The sequence below is a fragment of the Nycticebus coucang genome, chromosome 6 (assembly GCF_027406575.1).
Source record: "Nycticebus coucang isolate mNycCou1 chromosome 6, mNycCou1.pri, whole genome shotgun sequence".
NCBI classification, from domain to species: domain Eukaryota; kingdom Metazoa; phylum Chordata; class Mammalia; order Primates; family Lorisidae; genus Nycticebus; species Nycticebus coucang.
This window is the reverse complement of record NC_069785.1, coordinates 97,830,486-97,845,340: the sequence shown is the minus strand read 5'-3', so window position 1 is coordinate 97,845,340 and position 14,855 is coordinate 97,830,486. Positions and strand designations below refer to the sequence as shown.

The 14,855-nt window shown below is 45.0% G+C and overlaps 2 pseudogenes; one reads left to right on the top strand and one right to left on the bottom strand.

Annotated features, from left to right (window-relative positions):
• LOC128587696 (serine/threonine-protein kinase RIO2-like) overlaps nt 1-8,130 on the top strand; it is a 31,909-nt pseudogene extending 23,779 nt beyond the window's left edge.
• Nucleotides 1-14,855, bottom strand: part of LOC128588807 (tolloid-like protein 1) — a 506,486-nt pseudogene that overhangs the window by 400,075 nt on the left and 91,556 nt on the right.

The following is a 14,855-nucleotide window of genomic DNA, read 5'->3' as shown; positions in this document are numbered from 1 at the left end:
TTTTTTACAGTATGGTTTTACCTCAATAATTATAGCAGAATTGAGAAACCACAATGTGTTTATTTGTTGTGAAGTTCTATCAGCCGAATCTATGAAAACGAACAAACTAAAATGTCATTTTGATAGCAAGCATCCTAGTTTCGCCAGAAAGGATATCAAGTATTTTAGAAGCAAACCTGATGGATTCAAGCCCAGGCTTGACACTGGTGGCAAGTACCACAAACAAAACATAGCAGCCATTGAAGCTTCACATTGGGTGGCACTCAGAATCACCAGAGCTATGAAACCTCACACCACTGCTGAGGATTTATTGTTGCCAGTGGCCAAAGGCGTTGTTCAAGTTATGATCAGAGGAGAATTTGCTATGAAATTGAGTGCAATTTCCTTATCTAACAACACTGTCGGCAGAAGAATAGATGACAGGTCTGCTGATGTTCTTGATCAGGTAATCCAGGAAATTAAATCTGCTCCACTTCCAATATTTAGTATCCAGCTTGATGAATCTACGGACGTTGCAAACTGTTCACAGTTACTGGTTTACGTGATGATGGCAAATTTAAAGATGAGTTTCTTTTTTGCAAACCTCTTGAAATGACAACTACTGCACGTGATGTATTTGACACAGTTGGTTCATTTCTGAAAGAGCATAAGATCTCTTGGGAAAAGGTTTGTGGTGTTTGCACAGATGGTGCTCCGGCTATGCTAGGATGTCAATCTGGATATCAACGTTTTGTACTGAATGAGTCACCAAAAGTCATTGGAACTCACTTTATGATTCATTGGCAAATATTAGCAATGAAGACGCTGACACAGAGTTTCAAGAAGTAAAGAAAAGCGTCATAAGTTCTGTCAATTTTATAAAGGTGAGCACTTTAAACCGTTGACTGTTTTCGCAATTGTGCAATGAGTTTGATGCACCAAACAATGCTCTGCTATTTCACACGGAAATTAGATGGTTGTCAAGATGAAAAGTTTTAAAACGTGTTTTTGAGCTTTGTGATGAACTCAAATGTTATTTAATCAGAAAGCAAGACTGCAGTTCGAAGCACTTTTCAGCGATAAATGTGAACTACAGAAAATAGCTTACTTGGTTGACATCTTTGCCGTCTTGAATGAGTTAAATTTATGACTGCAAGGACCAAATGCAACATGCCTCAATTTGTGTGAAAAGATCCGATCATTCAAAATGAAACCTCAGCTTTGGCAAAATAAATAAATAAATAAATAAATAAATAAATAAATAAATAAAGATGGGGCAGTGCCTGTAGCTCAAAGGAGAGGAGTGCCTGAGGTTGTGGGTTCAAACCCAGTCTGACCAAAACTGCAAAAAAAAAAAAAAAAAAAAATGGATGGGTGTCAGAGACAAGATGGCTGACTGAAGCCAGCTTTCCACAGAGGCTCCTGTCCAGAAGGAGTGTTAAAGGACAGAAATTTAGCAAGTAACCTGGCATATTAAAACTGTGCCAAGAGAGAAGTTTGAAGAACGCAAATCAATCCTTCTGAGGCAATCTGCGACCCCAGGGATATAAACAAAAGATACAAAATCCATCACCAAGTGGACGGGAGTCCCCTCCCTGATGAGAACAGCTCAGAGTACCCCATAAACAAACAAGCAGAGTTAAAAAATCCTCCCATTATACTCCATGGGAGAGACCCTCTAAAAACTTGATATACTTCCCCTACTAGGGTGCCATGGCACTCTCCTGCCAGGCATGAAACTGTATAAAACTGTATATATTCCTTACCTGCAATTCTGAGCTCCCAGCACTCCCCTCCACTCTCACTCTGAGGTCTGGAGGCCTGTCCCCCAGGAGTCCAGATTCTTGGGTATTTTCTTGAGAGGTGTGAGCAGGGCCTGGACTGCTGCTGGTCAGTGCTGATTCTGCGGCACAGGAGTGAGGAGAGGACAGTTGGCTGAGAGAGAATGACACAAGGAATGGTGGTGCACCAAGGCGCACAGCAAATAGCCATTGCAGCTGTCTTTGGCAACAATAGGGCTCACCCCTGGATATTCTGGAGTCACACCCCCTTGTCTCTCTGGGCAACCAGAGGAGGCCAGGCATCTTCTCAGGTGGCAACCACTGGTGGAAGAAATCTGGTATGGAAATGCAGGCCCCGTGAGTAAAGGGTCTGCCTGAGGCATACCGGCCTGGGTGGAGCGCGGGGATTGGAAAATGCACGTGCAGTGCTGCCAAACTCCCAGGGTGGGGCTGATGCAGAGGAACACTTTACTGAGCTTAAGATGCACCCAGCCCTCAGAGGATCATCAGCCTAGACAAAGAAGGGCAGAAGGCTAGAACTGATAGCTAACCGTGGTACAAATACAAACTACCAGGCAGCAGCAAAGACAGGGCCCGAGGTGCAGGTTCTATGAACTCGAAACAGCTTCTCTTCTGCAGGGGAATGCAGCCGGGACAGAAACAAATTCTGGAAAGTTGTTCTGTTCTGTCAATAACATCAATCAGGGGTGGTGCTGGACTGAGTGATCAGCCCCAACCTCCATCAAACACCCAAGGTTGTCAGGCCTCAACTCCCTTGCCAGATAGTGGCAGAGAGCAGAGGCCTGGCTGAGGAGACATAGATCTCCTTGTGATTCAGGCAGATGCAAACCACAGGAGAATCTGCTCATTGGAGGCAACTGGGTCACAGCCCTGTGGGGTTTTCAGTGAATGGGCATGACAGAGGTGCAAGGTGGGGAAGGAGGCATCAACCTTCCCAGACTAATCTATTTGCTGAGTGCATCCTCCTGACCTCACGGAGCACCAGACCAAGTGATATTGGAGTTGTCATCAGACCCCTGCGATCTAGTTGCCAGAGACCTTTTAAACTCTCCCACCTGAGACAGGTGCTGACTTAGACAATTGATTTGGACCTCTTGAACTGGGCCAATCGCCTGAGGACTATCCAAGTGATACCCTGGGTGTGTGATTATAGGAAGGTTTGATTTTCCTTTTCCAATTGTTGCCTGTGGGGGGGGGCAGGGTGACTTAATTGCTGGTATTTCTCCACAGCTGAGACTTCAACCCAGAGGAACTTATTCACTAGGCTCAGACAGAGACCAGCTGAAAACAAGACAGAGCCACTTAGCCCCACCACACCAAGCAGGGCCCCAGTTTCTCAGGCCGTAGCACTGTATGGGTCCTTGGCAAAGCTCCAGGGGAAAAGGCACAGACACCAGTCCCAGCTTTTGGGCAAAGGGCTGGTTAATCACTACTCCAGGAGCCCCCAACCCAACTTTTCTTTATCCACGCATCTAGTCAAATGGTGCAAAATAATCATGGGGCGTAATCAGTGGGAAAACTCTGGTAACATGAATAACCAGAGTAGATCAACCCCCCCCCCAAGGAAAGATATGGCAGACATAACTGAAGATCCCATTCATAAACAGATGGCTGAGATGTTAGAAATCAAATTCAGAATTTAGATTGCAAACAAGATTAATAAAATGGAAGAAAATTTGGAATTAGAAATTCGAGGAGCAATTCAAAAGTTGGAATTAGAAATTGGAGGAGTAATTCACAAGTTGTCTCAAAAATTCAATGAATTTAAAGACAAAAGCATGAAAGATTTTGATACATTGAAGCAAGAATTTGCAGCCCTCAAAGATCTGAAAAATTCAGTAGAATCCCTTAGTAACAGAGTGGAGCAAACAGAAGAAAAGATTTCTGACACTGAAGACAAAGCCTTTGAATGCTCCCAAACTCTCAAAGAGGAAGAGAAATGGAGAGCCAAAATGAATCATTCTCACAGAGAGCTCTGGGATAATTCGAAGAAGGTTAATATCCGCCTCATCGGAATCCCTCAAAGGGATGAAGTGGCTTCACAAGGCACAGAGGCTCTTCTCCATGACATTATGAAAGAGAATTTTCTAGACATGACAAGAGATTCTGAAATTCAGATAGCAGACAGTTTCAGACCCCACCATGACTCAATTCCAATAACATATCCCCCAGGCACATCATAATTAACTTCACTAAAGTAGGAGAAAATTCTGAAAGCAGCCAGACGTAAGAAAACCATAACCTACAAAGGGAAGAATATTAGAATGACTGCAGATCTCTCTGCTGAAACTTTCAAGCCAGAAGAGGATGGTCATCTACTTTTTTTTTTTTTTTTTTTTTTTTGTAGAGACAGAGTCTCACTGTACCGCCCTTGGGTAGAGTGCCGTGGCGTCACACGGCTCACAGCAACCTCTAACTCTTGGGCTTACGCGATTCTCTTGCCTCAGCCTCCCGAGCAGTTGGGTGCCAGCCACAACACCCAGCTATTTTTTTGTTGCAGTTTGGCTGGGGCTGGGTCCGAACCTGCCACCCTCAGCATATGGAGCCGGCGCCCTACTCACTGAGCCACAGGCACCGCCCGGTCATTGACTTTTAATCTTGTAAAACAAAATAACTTTCAACCCAGGATCCTGTATCCTGTGAAACTAGTTTCACTTATGATGGAGAAATTAAATAGTTTAATGACTGGGCGGCGCCTGTGGCTCAACGTGTAGGGCGCCAGTCCCATATGCCGGAGGTGGCGTGTTCAAGCCCAGCCCCGACCAAAAAAAAAAAAAAAAAAAAAAAATAGTTTAATGACATTCACATGTTGAAGAAATTTGCCATAACCAAACCAGCTCTTAAGGATATTCTCAGACCTAGCCTCCATAATGACCAGCCCAATGCTCTACCACAAAAGTAAACTCACTCAGAAACTTTTGATCAAACTCCAACTTCCACAGTGGTGAAAGGATTAAAAATGTCCACTGGACTTTTGAAAAACTCGATACCCCAAATTTTACCAGGCTTATCAATATTCTCCATTCATGTAAATGGTTTAAACTGTCCTCTATAGAGGCACAGGTTGGTTGACTGGATACAAAAACTCAGGCTAGATATTTGCTGCATACAAGAATCTCCTCTTACCTTAAAAGATAAATATAGACTCAGGGTGAAAGGATGGTCATCCATATTTCAGGCAAATGGAAATCAGAAAAAAGCAGGTGTTGCAATTCTATTTGCAGATACAACAGGCTTTAAACCAATAAAAGAAAGGATCAGAATGGCCACTCCATATTTGTTAAGGGTAGTACTTAATATGATGAGATTTCAATTATTATTTATACAGCCAACCAGAATGCAACTCGATATATAAGAGAAACTCTAACAGACATGAGAAACTTGATTTCCTCCAGCTCCATAATAGTCGCAAATTTTAACACTCCTTTGATAGTGTTGGATAGATCCTCCAATAACAAGCTGAGCAAAGAACTTTTAGATTTAAACCTAACCATCCAACATTTGGATTTAACAGACATCTACAGAACATTTCACCCCAACAAAACTGAATACACACACTTCTCATCAGCATACGGAACATACTCCAAAATTGATTACATCTCAGGTCACAAGTCTAACCCCAGTAAATTTAAAGGAATAGAAATTATTCCTTGCATCTTCTCAGACCACCATGGAATAAAAGTTGAACTCAGTAACAGGAATCTGCATACTCATACAAAAACATGGAAGTTAAATAACCTTATGCTGAATGATAGCTGAGACATAGATGAGATTAAAAAGGAAATTGTCAAATTTTTGGAACAAAATAACAATGAAGACACAAATTATCAGAACCTCTAGGATACTGCAAAGGCAGTCCTAAAGGGAAATTTATGGCACTGCAACCCTTCCTAAAGAGAATGGAAAGGGAGGAAGTTAACAACTTAATGGGACATCTCAAGCAACTGGAAAAGGAAGAACAGTCCAACCCCAAACCCACTAGAAGAAAAGAAATAACCAAAATTAGAGCAGAATTAAATAAAATTGAAAACAAAAGAATTATACAACAGATCAATAAATCAAAAAGTTGGTATTTTGAAAAGGTCAATACAATAGATAAACCTTTGGCTAACGTAACCAGGAAAAAAAGAGTAAAATCTCTAATTTCATCAATCAGAAATGACAAAGATGAAATAACAACAGGCTCCTCAGACATTCAAAAAATCCTTAATGAATATTATAAGAAACTTTATTCTCAGAAATATGAAAATCTGAAGGAAATCGACCAATACTTGGAAGCATGTCACCTTCCAAGACTTAGCCAGAATCAAGTGGAAATGTTGAACAGGCCCATGTCAAGTTCTGAAATAGCATCAACCATACAAAATCTCCGTAAAAAGAAAAGCCCTGGACCAGATGGCTTCACGTCAGAATTCTACCAAACCTTTAAAGAGGAACTAATACCTATTATTACTCAACCTGTTCCAAAATATAGAAAAAGAAGGAATACTATCCAACACGTTCTATGAAGCAAACATCACCCTGATCCCCAAACCAGGAAAAGACCCAAAAAGAAAAGAAAATTATAGACCAATATCACTAGTGAATATAGATGCAAAAATATTCAACGAGATCCTAACAAACAGAATCCAGCAACACAGCAAACAAATTATATATCATGACCAAGTTGGTTTTATCCCAGGGTCTCAAGGCTTGTTTATATTTAATATATATTTGTATATATATAAATTTGTATATATTTAATATGTTTATGTGCTGAGTTATATTTATAGATTTAAATCTATAAATATAACTCAGCACATAAATATATTAAAAGACGAAGACCATACGATTCTCTCAATTGATGCAGAAAAAGTTTTGATAATATCCAGCATCCCTTCATGATCAGAACACTTATGAAAATTGTTATGGAAGGGACATTTCTTAAACTGATAGAGGCCATCTATAGCAAACCTACAGCTAATATCGTATTGAATGGAGTTAAATCGAAAACATTTCCACTCAGATCAGGAACCAGGCAAGGTTGCCCATTGTCTCCACTGCTCTTTAACATTGTAATGGAAGTTTTAGCCATCGTAATTAGGGAAGAAAAGGGAATCAAGGGTATCCATATGAGGTCAGAAGAGATCAAACTTTCGCTCTTCGCAGATGATATGATTGTGTATCTGGAAAACACCAGGGATTCTACTACAAAACTCTTAGAAGTGATCAAGGAATACGGCAGCGTCTCAGATTATAAAATCAACATCCATAAATCGGTAGTCTTTATATATACCAACAATAGTCAAGCTGAAAAAACAGCCAAGGACTCTATTCCATTCACAGTAGTGCCAAAGAAGATGAAATATTTGGGAGTTTATCTAACATTGTTTATAAGATTTCTCTACAGTATGTCTCATGTCTATTTAGACTTAACAAGTTTTTTAAGACTTTCAAACATGTACTACATTGGAAGATTTTGCTATGGCCAGTTGCTGAACATTGGGTAGATTCATTATAATAACTGCTGTGCTTCTTATACTCATCAGGTCCTGGATCCTGCCTGGGGACTTGGAAAAAAAAGAAAACCTGAGAAGGCTTCCCTGACCACCGGGACACAGGAGAGATCGCGGGCAGGCGCAGGGCTCCCTCCCAGGCCATCAGTGTCACCACGGTCTGGTCCGTGCCTCCAGAGCGGGACTGGAGAAATAACCTGGGACGACCGAGTGTCCCCCAGCCACAGGCCAGTCCCCGTCTCCGGAGCGGGACTCGGGAAAAGTCCGTGGGAAAGTCGAGGCTGAGCACGGGGACACGCGAGGGATGGCGGACTGGTCGTCGGACAACTTCTGCCATTCACCGGTGCCACGTCCGTTGGTCCCGCGGTTTGGCCCGGCCGCCACAGCCGCAGTGCGCTGGTCGACCGCCGCACAGCCCTCCCAGGCGCCTAGCTGCCTTGCTGGGACCTAAAAGTCCTCCCACATCAGCCCTGCCGGCCCAAGTTCTGACTCACTGTCTGTCGCGCCGCAGCTCCCTCCCCACCCCCCTCTCCCACAAACCAGGTGGCGCTGCACAAGGCGCTCGCCTCCGGGAAGCCGGCCTGGCTCACATCGGAGACTGTCCCTTCCTTTGCCTGTCGCACCGGCACCAGAGCTTCCGAGGACCAGCGTACTCTAGGAAAGCGGCCACCAGAGGGAACCCGACAACAGCCAGTGCGGCCACCCGAGGTCGCCGCGACAACACCCGGGCAACACTCTGCATCCCCTCCTTTCAGAGTCAGGAAGGTCCCTCTGAGGCTTCCAACGAAGACACCCACCACCCCCCATCCCACCCCCACCCCGCAATCCCCACCACCATAGCTGTTTGGGAATAAATAAGGGGTCAACCCGACCACACAAATCGTGTACCCAATCCGCCTCCGCATAGACCTGTGACATAGTCAAGAGACTGACAGAAAGACAAACTGAGGTGGGGAGCCTTTCCTAAAATACAATCACACGACCCCAGGATGGAGCCACGATGCTCTCTCTTCATATTTTTATTTTATTTTATTTTATTTATTTTGTGACAGAGACTCAAACTCGAGCCAGCTGCCTCCCTGCCCTGAAAAGCCCGTTTGGCCTAGAGATGGGCGCCAGCTGCCTCATCATCCCCATTAGATGGATACTGCCTTCCACTGATGTGCAGGAGGGGGCTGTGCAAGAGAAAAGATGAAAGGACAAAAGAAAGAAATAACTCTGAAATGATGACAGGCACCATCACTCTTAGATCAGTCTGGATCACGGTGGGAACAGAACGAGATAAGAACAGATGGGTGAAGTGCTGTAATCATAGGAATTAATGAGCTAAGTGCTATGAAAAATTGTTTTACTTATCCACTAACTGCTACATATGCATTATGTTACCTTATTGTTCCCTGTCCTTTATGTCACCTATTGGCTAATCCACTACATTGCCAGTTCGCTTCTCTAAAAGTCACCCTGTGCTTGCTTTCCGCTTCTTTCACCAATTTTGTTTTCACTTCTAATTGCTAACTTTCAGAACACCTGTTTGGCCCGTTGCCAAGATTTAGACTAGAAAAACCCCAAGTGCAGACCCCTCGATGCTCTCTCACTTAGTCTGCTTTAGACTTTTGCTAAGAAGGCCCCGTGATTAAGAAAAGACTCCTTTTTGAAATTCTAATTTGAGTGGGTTGTCCTTATCTCGCCCCACAACAGCCTCCACAGCTCTCCATCCTCAGGGGCTCTCGGCGGGGTGTGTCCCTGTCTGTCCATCTACCCCCTTTTCAGCTAAGGGCAGGCCCAGCGGGTCGAAGTGTGTGGAACAGGGCTGGGGAGTTCCCAAATGAAGAAAGCGGGTGGGCGGCGTCTGGGTGGGACAGGGAGGGAGAGAAGCCAGAGGCCCTGGTGAAACCCGCAGATGAGGGGAGACAAACGGGCCCCCTCGCTGGGGAGGCTTCCGGGCACCACCACCGCACACAAGCCTGAGGGATCCAAACCGCTCATGGCTGGCCCTTTAACAGTCCCCTTTGGCGCGGGCCATAGAGAGGACAGAAAAGGTTGCCAGGTCCCACAGCAGCGGGAGCGGCCGCTCTCAAAGGGTTGGGGAGATTTTCCTGAGGTAGCGGACAAAAGGCATTGGCGTTTATAGCCCACACGCACCGAGTTACTGAATCGCACTCCATCTCTCAGGCGAGGCGTCCCGCTCCTTTTCAGCGGTTGGAAAGCGGGAGCCCGCTGGGCGGGACCCGGCTGAAAGCAGAGCAGGGCGGGAGGCTGCCTGCGAGCGTGCGCAGTCAGGGCCGAAGGGGGCGGGGCGGGGCGGAGGGGGCGGGGCCGCGAGCAGGGGCGGGGCGTGAGGAGAAGTAGGAGGTGGTCGGATGAGGGGCTGTGACACAGCTCACCCGGAAGGGTCCATCTGGGCGGCTGGGCTAGGGCTTCTCTCTTCCGTGGGGCCCGCCCCACCTGTGCCTCTTCTCGCCAACCCCTCAGGGCAAAACCATGGCTGGCTCAGAAGTTCCTCCGACAAACCTATCAAGGTGGCAAAGTTACTGTGAGACCTTCGGGAGCCTCCTTCCGGGAGCAGCACCTCCTCCGCCTGCCTCTCTTCCTGGGCTCAGGTCCTAGGGAAGGGGAGAAAGGGGAGGGGGCAGGGAAACCACCCAAATGGGTGAAAGCTCTTCTGAATGACAGCTCTTCACCTTCTCCAGAATCTTTCCCTCAGAAGCACCACTTCTAGTGTCAGTGAACTAAAATAAAATCTGAAGCCCAAGTCTTCTCTGGACACAAGGAAGAAGGGAAGGGAAGTCAAGACACCCTTCCCTTTGGAAGTCATTTTTGATTCACAGTAACATACGGAATGCTTGCAACCTGTTGCTGGCCAGCAGGTGAGACAAACCCTTAATGCAGACACCCAGGCCATCCATTGAATTCACTGATCATGTGAGTTTTGGGTAAACAACCAGGGTGCTTGCTGATCATTAACAGACACACCTTTTTCTTTTAAGAGACAGAGTCTCATTTTGTCGCCCTTAGTAGAGTGCTTTGGCGTTACAGCTCACAGCAACCTCCAGCTCTTGGGCTTAGGCGACTCTCTTGCCTCAGCCTTCCAAGTAGCTGGCACTACAGGCACCCGCCACAATGCCCGGCTATTTTGTTGTTGTTGTTGCAGTTTGGCAGGGCTGTGTCCTCGGTACATGCGGCCTGCATCCTACTCACTGAGCCACAGGCGCCACCCAGACACCCTCATCTTAACTGAACACATTCCAAGCCTTTAGATGGAGCTTCATTCCCTTACCCAGAATCAAAGCAGCTTTAAAGCCAGCTGTAACCTTGATAACAGAGTTTCGCTCTTCAGTAGACCTCTTTCAGGTCCTGTCTTGGGTGATTCGAAGAATGAATCCCCAGACCACAGATCAGGGGTAAGACAGGATTTATTTACAGAAAAGAATACAGAAGTGCCAGAGCTCCTGGCAGAAAGGGAAAACCCAAGTCAGGAGAGAAAAGCTCTTCGCTTTTCTTTAGACTTTTAGACTCTCTCTCCGGGCTCCTTGTCTAGGGGTAGATAGACGGTATATATAGACGCATGGGGCCCTCGGTAGTTAAATTTAGCGAGGCTTGGTAGTTACATTTGGTGTGCCTGGGACATCTTATCAGGGACATGTCTGGGTCCTGTCTGGGACACGGATGAATGGCTACAATGCCTTTCATTCCCAGGCCTAGGAAACTTACATGAAATTGACCGGGTCTAGAAAATGGGGGCTCCCTGTTCAGCCAGAAGTGGGAGGGGAGGGAAACCTAAGCTCCTGGTTTGTTTCTCCAGCAGTTGTCTGGCCCCTTGGGCTACTGGAGCCTCCTGCAGGGCCCCCCTGCCTACCCTCCAGCCCGCTGCTTGCTGGTTCCTCTGCTCCCTACCGCAGCATCAACACTGCCAAGGTGGAGGCAGCCAGTCCGCACCCCGGCCCGCCCCCTCCCCCCCAGCTCCACAAGCTGGCTGGGGACACCACTTGTCCTGTATCAACCGGTCAACCCCCTCCCTCCTCTGCTTATAGAGGTCCTGCCTTTCCAGGCCAAACTCATGTTGTTGATGACTACGGACTGATGATTTTATATGTCGTTCCCATCTCCCTAAAATGTGCAAAGCCAAGCTGTAACCCGACCGTGGCCGGATCACTTGAGGACTCAGAACCAACCCCTCTAAATTATTTTACAGATTTTTTTTTTCTTTTGCAGTTTTTGGCTGGTGCTGGGTTTGAACCTGCCACCTCCGATATATGGGGCCCGTGCCCTACTCCTTTGAGCCACAGGTGCTGCCCTATTTTACAGTTTTGAGGCTCTTTTCCATTGACGGGTCAGTTTTTGTCACATCTGTCTGTGAGAGCTTTTTCTTTTACATTTTGTCTTTTTCATTCACATTTTTAGATGGGATGATGGTGGTGCTGATGCCCATAATCCTAGCACTCTGGGAGGCGAAGGTGGGTAGATTGCCTGATTAAGAGCGGTACCCCTTCACTATAAAATAACAATAATAATATATGGACGTTATGGCGGGTGCCTGTAGTCGCAGCCTCTCTCTTCTGAACCGACAATCTCTTGAGCGGAAGACTTGGAGACTGCTGTGACCTATGCCAGGGCACTCAACCCCAAGACCACTGAGACTCTATACGCCCCTCACCCCCCCAAAAAAAGAGAGACAGCATGAGTTGGATTAAAGCGGATATTTGAATTGTAATTATTAATACTCCAGTAGTTTGTATTGAAGTCAGACACCCTTAGGAAAGCCTTGTGTAGTTTCATAAAATTACTTCTTTGCCTATTTGGCTGCCTTTTCCAAAGCACCAATTTGGCTTCTAAAGAAAATGTACTTCATAGGAAGAAAAGGAAAAAGAAGTGGTTATTTTAAATATATACATTTTATATAAGAGTTCTGGTATACAAAGAAACAGTTACAGTATTAGCTACTTCTTTTTTTTTTCAGCAACATTTATTGTTATGCATCCTGCCTGACCCACTGTTGGGCATGAGAAAAAACAGAGGAAAGGGTCTCCACCCCAGAAAGAGCTCCCAGCTGCAAGGAGGCAGGGAGGACACAGACTCTCACAGTGAGGGAGTGGCCCTGCAGTATTAGCTACTTCTTAAAAGAAATCATAAAACTTAACAAGGTTTGATGTTCATTGAAAAAAAATTATTTTCCCCTACTTATAAAACCTTAGAAATACTTCCTTAAGCTGTCAGGTTTACAAATAAATGTTTGTCCTTAGTTACTAAGACTATAGTAATACTTTTTAATTTTTTATGGCTTAAAGTTAAGTGTGAGCCACCATTTACTGAGTTAAGTGCACATGGGTGATGTCTCCCAGGAATACTGGGCAATGAACTGCTTCACCTCTTTGTCTTAACATCCCTCATTCACCTATGAATCAAGTTTCCTCGCGATGTGCTGTATCATTGTGCACACAGGAACCCAATTCACTAAATAACAAAGTGATTGCAGACTCTTTGTAGGCGGTTTCTAAGGTCCAAGCACTAAAGAAGTACCTCCCACATGGGAAGTCTATTTTATTGAATGAATCCATAAATATAATGACTGGAAAAGGAGAGATCCTTACTTTTTGCTGCACATTTGATGAAATTTGAAAGCTGAACCAAACTTACAGAAAGCTGAACCAAACTACAGAAAACTGAACCAAAAAACCAAGGAGGACAACTTGGGTTTCTGGATTCCCTTCAAATATATGGGATGGACTTCAGACACATGTGCATACAGTGCAGTTTTATTTTTCTTTTTTTGAGACAGAGCCTCAAGCTGTCACCCTGGGTAGAGTGCCGTAGCATCACAGCTCATGGCAACCTCTAACTCCTGGGCTCAAGCGATTCTCTCGCCTCAGCTGGGATTATAGGCACCTGCCACAATGCCTGGCTATTTTTAGGTTGTAGTTGTCATTGTTGTATGGCAGGCCCAGGCTAGATTTGAACCCATTATCTCTGGTGTATGTGGCTAGCACCTTAGCCGCTTGAGCTATAGGTGCTGAGGCTACAATGCAGTTTTTAAAGGGTGCTTAATAGCAATCTAGCAACCTTCCCTCCATTGCTGGTGCTGTGTGGTGGGCTTTTTCGTTCCTCACTGCAATCAGTGTTTTTCAAACATGGCTGTGCATTATAACATTATAACCACCATTAGGGATTTTTAAAACAACTATGCTTAGGTGCCATCCTAATTAATTCAGAATGTCCAATGAGTATGACCTACTGTGTATTTTTAAACAATTTTTTGGTATTGGTCAGTGATTTTCAACCGGTGTGCCATGGCAGGACCTTAGTTGTGCCATAACAATTTTAAAGATCATTAATTAAATTATTTTTGAAAGAAGTTCAAAGCACAGTAAGTGCAGTCCTTTTTCTTATTTACTTTTTATTTTATCAGCATAAGTTCAGTGTGCCATCAAAGTTTAACTAAAGTTTCAAGTGTGCTGATCTAGGTGATTCCAAAGTGAAGGGCAGCATTAACCCACTGCTCCAGATCAGTGCTTCTCAAACTTCAATGGGATATGAATCCTCTGGTATCTTGCAAAAATACAGCTTCTGATTCATTAGGTCTGTTCTTTCTTCCACGAGACAGAGTAACAAACCCATGTGGCTGTAGGAACTCAAGGTGGCACAAATCTCTCTTCCAACATCTTAAGGACTTGTCTATCATGAGAGTTCTTGAAGGCTCAAGACCTCCAGAAGAAAGCAGTATTGGTGATCATCTTCAGAAACAGTCATGAGCAGGTGAGGAGGACATCAACCCACTTGATTCTGTGTTTTATTTTATTTTATTTTTTTTATGGAGACAGAGTCTCCCTATGTTGCCCTCAGTACAGTGCTGTGGAGTCAAAGCTCATAGCAACTTCAAACTCCTGGGCTTAAGCAATTCTCTTGCCTCAGCCTCCCAAGCAGCTGGGACCACAGGCGCCCGCCACAAAGCGCAGCTGTCATTGTTGGTTAGCTGGCCTGGGCTGGGTTCCAACCCACCAACTTCGGTGTATGTGGCCGGTGCCATAACCACTGTGCTACGGGCACCGAGCCTGTGTTCTTCCTATTTGTGACCTTTATCAAAATTGAAGTGGCTCCACAAATGCAAAGGGAAGAAAGACAAACAGATCATTTTCATTCAGCGGTTTTCCCCCAGCTATTTCTAGCTGACTGCAAACAATTTTCATCCTGTCTATGCCTCCTAAGTTTTTGTTGTTAAAAAAAGATACATGGGTATTGCCAAAGCAACAAAACACATTGAAAAAAGGAGAAAGAATTCAAAGTGAATATGAGGAGAGAGGTAGAAAGGAAAGTTTTCAGAAAGAGAAAGTGGTGAACTCAGTGAATAGAAAATATGATTGAGAGAAAGACAAGAAACATACCTTTATATGGTAAAGGGGGGCTGAGCACAGTGGATCTTGCCTGTAATCCCTGCACTCTGAGAGGCCAAGGAGGGTGGATTACCTGAGCTCACAAGTTCAAGACCTGTGAAGAGCATGACCTGAAGTAGAGCATGACCCTGTCTCTAATAATAGTCAGGCATTGTGGCGAGCACCCGTAATCTCAGCTACTTGGGTGGCTGAGA